Source organism: Monodon monoceros, unplaced genomic scaffold (assembly GCF_005190385.1).
Source record: "Monodon monoceros isolate NGI ecotype Baffin Bay Population unplaced genomic scaffold, NGI_Narwhal_1 Super_Scaffold_10, whole genome shotgun sequence".
Classification (NCBI taxonomy): Eukaryota; Metazoa; Chordata; class Mammalia; order Artiodactyla; family Monodontidae; genus Monodon; species Monodon monoceros.
The window spans coordinates 29,020,104-29,029,150 of record NW_021703766.1 but is presented as its reverse complement, the minus strand read 5'-3'; positions in this window follow the sequence as shown (position 1 = coordinate 29,029,150).

Sequence of the window (9,047 nt, the reverse complement as noted above, 5' to 3'; positions counted from 1 at the left end):
ACTTCTGAAGAGGGAAGGCAGGTACCCCAGTCTGTTTTCCCAGCAAGAGAGAATTTCCCCAGCAACACTGTCCTCAGTGGAAGGAGAGAAGTATCCCCAAAAAGGGGATGGGCAGATGTTTGCAGACCAAACCCATGAATGTCTCGTGTGTCCTTCACTCTGCTCCCACCACAGGGCCTTTGCACCTGCCATCTTCTCTGCCTTGAACATCCTGACCCTGGTTCTGCACATGTCTGGTTCCTTTTCTTCCTTCAGGACTCAGGTCTCACATCAGCTTCTCTGAAAGGCCCTTCCTGACCACGCATTCTCAAGTTTTCCCCATCAGATCATCTTGATCCTGTTACCGAGTCCAAGCTCACTCTGCTCACCACACGACAGGCCAATAAATAGGGAGACAAGGTGTTGAGACAAGGAATAATGACTTTATTTGGAAAGCTGGCAGACCGAGTCCTAGTGTCCCCAAAAATCATCTTATCAGGGGTCTGGATGCCGGTTTCTCTTATAGAACAGAGAGGGGGAGGAGGTGAGGAAGTAAAGTAAAATGGCCATCAATCTCACAAGATATCTCCTCGCTTGGCCCACATCAGGGAGGGGATGTATTAATTTCTTCTTTTCTGCAGCCATTCACAGGTGGGCAGGGATCCCTGTGGCAGGCCATCATGTATGTTTACAGCTATAGACAGCATCCTTTTAGTGATTATAATAACAAAAGCAACGAAAAGCAAAGGTTAAATTAAAAGAAACAGAGCCAACATGGAGTCAGATTTTGCTCTTCCCTGTTACAATCCCATCTTCACAGGTCTTCCAACCATCGAACATTACCTTGTTTATTAGTTTATTAATTTGTCTGCTTTGTATTGTCTGTCCCGCCCCACCCCCTGCCACCAGAATGTAAGCACCATGAGAGCAATGACTGTAGTTAATCACTGCTGTATATCCAGTGCCCAGTGCAAGGCTTTAATAAACATTTACCAGGGAAACAAACAAATAAGGACAAAGAGACCCAGACAGAGAAGGTTGCTTGGCCAAGGATGATCAGAGAGAAGATGTTGATGTCCTCAAAAATGCAGAAGCCAAACCTTACCTGCTTTGGGGCACTGGATGGCCCCTGGCTAAAAGCATGGGCCCAGAGCAGATTGCCTGGGGCACTGCTCACTAACTGTACCTCGGTTTCCTCTGTGCAAAGGGATAATCATAATAATATATTCTCAGGGGCGTGTTTGTAGGATCAGATGAACTAATACATAGAAGGTGCTTAGGGCAGAGCCTGACATTATCGTAATGCAAGTTCTTACTATTCTAGACCTTCTGTGTCCTTATCCCTGACAGATCAGGGTCCCATCCCACCCTCAAGCCAACCAGGATGAAGAAGAGGCAAGCAAGATAGTTATAGTAATAATCCAACAGACAAACTGCAGCATCGTAAGACCAGAGGCCGGGAGATCCTGCCACAGTGATCTAGCTCACCTTGGCAGAGCCCTTCATTTATTTGCAAATAGCAGGTAACAGATGCCAGGTCTCCTGATGGCAAACATGCTTCCTTCCTGCCCTAGAGCTGGGAGGGGAGATGTCTGCTGGCTCTCTGTGTGGTCATGGGTGAGTGACTGCCACTTTGTGGACCTCGGTTTCCTCCCCTTTAAATGCGAAAATGACAATCTCATATATGAAGTGGGTTGATGATTTTATTACTGAACAGGCGGGGAGCAGGTACAAATACATTGGTAGAAGTCCCTTTACAGTCCTGCTTCTCAAACGTAAACTTTCCTTGAGTTCAGAATCACGCCCCCCAAATCTGGCTCATTAGTTCTTAAGTGGAGTCCTGGAGTGTTTATCGAACCTCCTCGGGTGATATCTGAGGTTGAAGCTGATTGCGTGTGATTGCTCACTAATGCCACTAGATAGAGCCACAAGCCTAAATAACGGTCTAACCCAGCGGGCTCCGCGCCCTGAGGCTGCTTCACCAAGAGTGGCCACCAGATGGCGCAGCCCGTCTGCAGAAGGAGCCGCTCCTCCACGGTGCGGGGTTGGGTGCAGGATAACCTGGCCTCACTATACCAGTGGTTTGAGAGGTACAAACTTCCCTGCTGAGGTGGGTTATAGCCCCAAGATGGAGATCTGGGGTCAGGGGAGACCTAGTTCTATTTCAGGGTTATGAACATCCAACCCCGCCTGTTCCATCAGAACCCCGTCTGCCCGTCTTGGCACTTGCCCCAGTGTAAAGGCCTTGCATTCAGTAGGTGCTCAACAAAGACTTTTGATCACTTGAGCTGATACCCTCCCCACCCCACCTACACACACACACACAGAGGCCTGCTTGATGAGCCCTGTGGGGAGCACAGTCATTACAGTGATCAGTTATTAAGTGCCTACTGCACGCATGCCAGACACTTTTATTTTAATGTTCTTTTTGTATATACTTTTTTTTTTTTTTTTTTTTGGCTGTGCAGCATGCAGGATCTTAGTTCCCTGATCAGGGATCGAACACTTGCCCCCTGAGGTGGAAAGACAGAGTCCTAACCACTGGACCGCCAGGGAATTCCCCAGACTCTGTGTTAAGTATTTCATAAACACTAACATATTCTATACCCAGCCCTGAGAGATGATTATAATGACTATTGGACAAAAAAGAGAGAGCTCCTCCATGAGGTGAAGGCATCTGGGGTCACAGGGTCAGTAAGTCATAGTCAGCACTTGACTGTAGTTACAGAACAAGGGCTCTGAATCAAGGGCTCCCTGGGGGTGAGTTTCGAACTGGCTTTACAAGTAGGGTAGAGTCATGGAGGGAGGACATTTGGAGAACACCCCTGAGCAAGGGTGAAACTGGTGAGCTGAGGGCAGCAGAGGGCAGGGGGAGGTTTGGCTGCAGGGGTGCTGAAGGAGGTGGAAGACAGTGGGGTTGGGGTGCTGGGCTGACAGGACCCAGCAGGTGGGGGAGTAGCAGCTGCTACGGGGGAAAGACTCACCAGACTCAGGTTCCAGCGTTATATGCTGTGTGTCCTTGGTCAAGCTACTTGCCTTCTCTGGGCTCATTTTCCCCTCATATTCGTAGCCTAGTCACAAGTTCATTGGGAGGACTGAGTACAGTGACCTGTGTGAAGGTGCCTGCCTCTCTCAGTCCTTGGAACAAATTGAGCCCCTGGGGGTGGCTCGTTTTCTTTCCCTTGTGTGGCCTGGGCAAATCTTCCCATGTGCCTCCGTTTCCCCCATCTCTCCAGGGTGTCCATGTAGTGTGGTGGTTGAGTGCGAGGACCCTGGTGTCAGAGAGCCCCGAGGGGTATCCTGGTGCTGATGCTGCATGCAAGGACCTTAGCAAAGTCCTCCTCTCTCCGCCTCATTTCTTCAACTGTAAATCGGAGATGCTAACCATATGACCTGCGTCAAAAGAGCACCGTGGGTATTCAACGTCCATAAAAGACCTGGCCCAGTGCCTGACGTGCAGTCAGCACTCAGGTTTCCTTCCAGTGGTGACTTGCATTAAACTGAAAGGTGAAATCAGACCTTCTCAAGGATCCGTGCAGATCTGACATGCTCGTTAGTCTTTTCTTTAGTTGACAGCCTCTTACTTCCTTTCCTCTTTTTTCCCCCCTACTATACCTGCCTGTCATCTGGGGTGCCCTGAGTGCTCGGGCAAGCCCCATACCCGCAGACTATGCTCCGATTTGGGCCTCCCCTTCTCCGGACCACCCGTGGCCTCCCACCCTACAGAAAGGCAGCCTGTAAAGGCTACTGATGTCAAATGAATGGGCTGCTCAAATATGTGGACACCACTGCGCCCACGGCAGGGTATCACTCAGGACTCCTCTCTGCAGCCTCCCTGAATGGGGTGGGGGGGGACGGGCAGGGGCAGCCTGTTTGAACATGTCCAAGTACAAGTACAGGGAGCTCACTGCCTGGTTTCCATCTACCTACCTGTAACCCACGCTTCTCAGGGCCATTCAAGCAGCAGTGGGAATGTAGACCCTTCCTCGCAGATGCCCTGGAGCCCACGGGGCAGATCTGCACTCTGCCATCTTTTCTACCGCATGGCGCCTGCACAGGAAGACCGACCCCCAGGAGCTGAGGAAGGGGGGTTCTCTGCCTGGCTTAGCGATGTGCAGACAGACAGACAAATCGATATCATCACAGTCTCATCCACTGAACACACTTACCCTGGGGCTGCATCCTGCCAGCAGAAGCACCTCAGTGGTGAGCCTTCCCAGGTATCATGGGGATTCCCCTGCACACTTTCAGGTACAAATAACAGAAATGCTACCCAAATCAGATGAAGTCTAAAAGGGTTCCTCAGACTGAGAAATCCAAGGCGAGATGATTTCAGGTAAAGCTGGATCCAGGGTCTGAAGTAGTGCCCCCCAGTCTGTGTCTTCTTCTTCTGCCCCCACTGTGAGGCCGGATTTACCCTCCAGATAGAAGCCGGCAAGTGGCTCCTGTGCCCCAAGGGCTGGATACTCCAACTGGCCAGGCCTGGGCCACGTGGGAGGAAGGTATGTTTTCCCAAGGAGAACCCAGTGTGCTGTGCACAAGAAAGGAGAATGGGGGCCAAGCAGGCAGAAACAAGGGCTGCGCCAATACTACATTCTGTCCTGATGATCATGGCCAGAAGCCACGCGTCTAGACAAGAGCAAAGGCAGGGGGAGTGGGCGGGGCAGAGCCCCGGGGGAGGCAGTGACCCGGGGACTCAGAGACCCCGTGTGAGCATGGTGGCGAGGGAATGGAGGGCCGATGGGCAAGGTGGGGATGACAAGGACGGAAGTTGATGGCCCACTTGTCTTTCCCAGCCTAGTCAAGATCGTTTTGCTGTCTGCAGGTCTTTGTGTCCACTCACCTAGTCTAGGTTAGGCCAAACACGGTTTCACCTGTCCTCTGTCTCCCCAAGGTCCCTTAGGGAAGCCGTTGTCTCAGCCTAACTTATGGACACTTTAAGGCCTCACCCCTTCTCTTCACTGTTGGGAAGTCTACCTGACATCTACCCTGAGTTTCTCCTGCTGTTGGTTACAAATTAACAACTCTGCCCTGCGGCTCTCCAAAACCTAAAGCAATCTGTTCTCACCTGACCTCCACATGGCAGAAAAGGGCAGACTTAGGATGGCCACCTGTGTCTTTATAACACAAGAGAAGCCCCAGAGTTTTGAGTCATCCAAAATGACTCCAGGTCAGAGCCCCGGGTGCTCATTCTGGCCTTTCTTTCTACTTGGGGACCACCACACCATTCCCACCTCTGCTCACTGGGCCTGCCCTTCCATCTCCCCACATCTAGGGGTGATTCATTAACGTATTCAACCATTTATTTGACAAGTATTAATTCAATACCTTCTATATGCAAACCCTGTTCCAGGTACTAGGGCCACAGCTGACATTCTAGTACAGGAGTCAATAATCAAACAAGAAATTAAAGTTAACAAGATTGTTTCAAGACAGTTGTAGCTGCTTGGAAGGAAAAAACACAGGGGGTGGATCCTTTCTGTGGATGGTCAGTCAAGGAAGGCTTCCCTGGGGAGGCAGCATCTGAGCTGAGACCTAACAGATGAGAAGACTTGCAGGCCAAGAGGACAGGCATGTCAGTTGGGCCCTCCAGGAAGTACATTCTGGGATGGGGTCAGGAGTTCAAGGAGTTTTGGAGGATAAGACCAGAGAAAGAAAAAGAGTGGGAAGCAGGATGGGGCAGAGAGTCTCAGCCTCCAAGACAGCTCCTCCAAAAAGATCAAGTGGCCCCAGAGGGGAGCTCTGGAGCCCTGGTACCCTATGTGCTCAGTCATCGTCTGGGGCTTTGGCCAAACGGGCACGGTGTAGGCTCAAAAGCTCGGATTGATTCCTACAGCTGTAGGCAGTCAGCTCACTGCACTCTTTGCCACTGAACAGCATGTTCTTCCTTGAAAGAAGATCTATGGCTGTCACAAGAGGGTTGCCATCTTTCAGGAACAGAGAGAAAGCCAGCTTAGCTGCAGATAAAAAGTGCAGGAGGGAGATGGTGGGCGTGCTGGTCAATTTCCATTTGCTCCTCCAGGTGGTGCTCCACCTCCCTCCCCCTTGGACTGCTGGGGCCCGCTCCTCCCGCGCTGGGGAGCCCCGCAAAGGAGGGAGGGAAGGAAGAGAACAAAGGAGGGTGTTTATTCCTGGATCCCTCGGCAGGAGGTCTCTTGGGCTATCCTTTCGTTAAAGGCACCTGCTCTCCCATAACTGCGCCCTCCGGTCAACCTTCTGGGCCAGATGATCACGGTCCTGCTTCTGGCCCATTAGTCCCCCCTACCTTCCACCCACACACTTTGTATTTAATCCCTTCCTCACTAAGCACTCCTGGAATTAGCCTCCTCCAAGAGTGCCATCTGCTCCCTCCTGGGCTCCTGACTGTATGGAGAGGACATGGCTTGGAATCTATAGGCCTGGGCCTAGGGTTGGGGTCCCAGCAGGAAACCAAAAGGTACCTGGGGTTCCCTGGCCCCAGAGAAGGTCCTGCTATGCTCCTCTAGGATGGAGTGTGTTGGCACACTCCTGTACCCCCAGGACTGCTTCTCAGATGTCCCTGGGACCAGAGACAGAGACAAAAGGAGGGAGGGCTGTGACCTCAGGCAGAGGGTCTGACTGGTGCTGATTTCTCAGCTAAGTCTTTCACTGTATTGGTCAGGAATCTCAGGTTGCAAGCAACAGAAACTCAACTCAAACAGACTTAAGCAAAAAACAAACAAACCGCATACAAAGTTAGGAGGAGAGGCTATATTGACTCACCAACTAAAAAGCTCAGGATACATTGGCTGCAGGCAGGGCTGGATCCAGGAGTTCAGCCAATGCCAGCAGGAGCTCAGCATCACCATTTCTGTTCTCTTTGGTGTAGTTTCAATCTTAGGAACCTCTGTCCTTAAGGGCTCCTCCACCATTGCATCATACCATTTATAGCTGAAAGTGTAGGCTACATCCCAAATACCTCCAGTGAATGTCCCAGAATTACTTTTCATGGGCTCCAATGGACTCATAAGCCTCCTTCTGGACCAGCATCTAGCCAGTGACATTGGATCTGCTTTTTAGCCAGGCCTGGGTCACATGGACCCACGATCCAGGAGGTAGGTCACATCCACTGAACCTCATAGACCAAGAATTGCTTAGCGGAGGTTTCCTCAAAGGAAAATTAAGGGGCCGCTACCAAAAGGAGAAGGACAGGATCTTGGGAAGCAATAAACAACAGATGGCCACTACCTCCCTCAGGGCCCAGTCTTCTCCTGTTTGGTATCTCCCATCCTTGTTTTCCCTCTTCATCAATACAAATTTTATCTTGATGCTGCTGTACCCCAGCACCTGGAACAGTGTTCATTAAAGTTTTCCTGAATGAATGAATGAATAAATGAATGCATGGCAGAAACTGATCCATATCCTGGTGTCACTTAATTGAAGCCTGTATTAATGTCTTAGGGCTGCTGTAACCAAGCAGCACAAACCGGGTGGTTTAAAAGATTAGAAATTTATTCTATCATAATTCTGGAGGCTAGAAGTCCAAAATCAAGGTGTTGTCAGACCCATGTTCTCTCCAAAGGCTCTAGAGAAAAATGCTTCCTCGTCTCTCCCAACTTCTGGGGCTCCTTTCAGTCCTTGGGATTCCTTGTCTTGCAGCTGTGTCACTTCAAACTCTGCCTCCATGGTCACATGTGTGTGCAAATTTCTTCTCTTATAAGGACACCAGTCATTGGATTAGGGCCCACCCTAATCCAGTATGACTTCATCTTAACTTGGTGATATCTGCAAAGACTCTATTTCCAAATGAGGGCACATTTACAGGTACTGGCGATTAGGAGTAGAACATACCTTTTGGGGGGGCCCACAATTTTTACCTGTATTAGTATTGGCTGAAAGATGCTGCAATACCAACTGTATCCCCAGATGTCAGTGGTTTATAGTATTATGTCAAAGTTTCTTTTTCCACTTACCAAGTCTACAGTGGGACTGGTTGCTTTCATTTTGTGGTTCTGCCACATCACCATGGGGCTCCCAGGGTTACCATGGCTCCCAGGGTGACCGTGGCAGGTTGCCAAGGCAGAGAGAGCTAAAGGGATACACAGGGGTCCTGGAGTGTATCGCATGCATTCGCCGACAAGTTCATTTCCACTAGATACTGCCTATGATCTCCTGGTCCCCTGGGCCTTAGTCACTACTGGGCACTGCCACTGCTCTGCTGGGTACAATGGACACCTGCTTCTGCAGCTGTCACCATCTCTAAATGGGCACCAAGCACCTACACTGGGCACCAATGCCCTTGGAATGCCAAAACTACACAGACTGTGAAGAGGCACAGTCACAGCTGCCCTGTGCAAGAAGTGCCCAATGTCTTACAAAGGTTTTCGGGAAAATGTTAAACCTCAAATGGGACAAGTGATGTAAATGAGCAAAACTGAGCTGAGTCACATGCAAGGCAATAGAGAATGGTGGGGACTGTGGCAAACCAAAGTACATACCTCAGCTAATTGTTGCCATGTGGACATCGGCACCCAGTATTGCCAGATTTGGGGGGATTTCTGAAAGCAAACCAGAAAGTCAGATTTTTAGATGAAGTGTCCCAAGTTTCAAAGTGCTGTTCAGGCGGGATTCAGCCCACAGGCCACGAGTTTGTAAGCCCTGCTTCAGTGAGACAACTTTTTCCATTTTCACTCCTAGCTCTCTGCTCTCCAACTTGGCTCTCTGGTTATCCAGAGGATGTGGACCTGAGCCAAATGGGGCCTAGCCAGGAGGTAACCCCCTCTCCCACTGACCTCAGACTCACCCTCCCCCAAATAGCCAAGGCTTCTCCCTGGGTCAGGATGCTGGGCTGGGTTCCTCCTGTGGAGCGAAGTCTTTCCCAAGGGGTGCCTTTCAGGTTGACTCCTGGCCAGCCAGCAGCACATGCCTGCCAGGCAAGCCTGTACTTCTCTGAAACCCACTGACACCCAAGCTGCAGAAGCTTTTCTGGTTCTTAGGATACAGACCAGATTCATCACCCTGACTTCCAAGGCCCTCTCAGGCAGCTTGTTGCTGACCCTTTCAGCCCATGACTCTTCTCCTCAAATTGGTCCCTGCCGACCCCCAGTCCC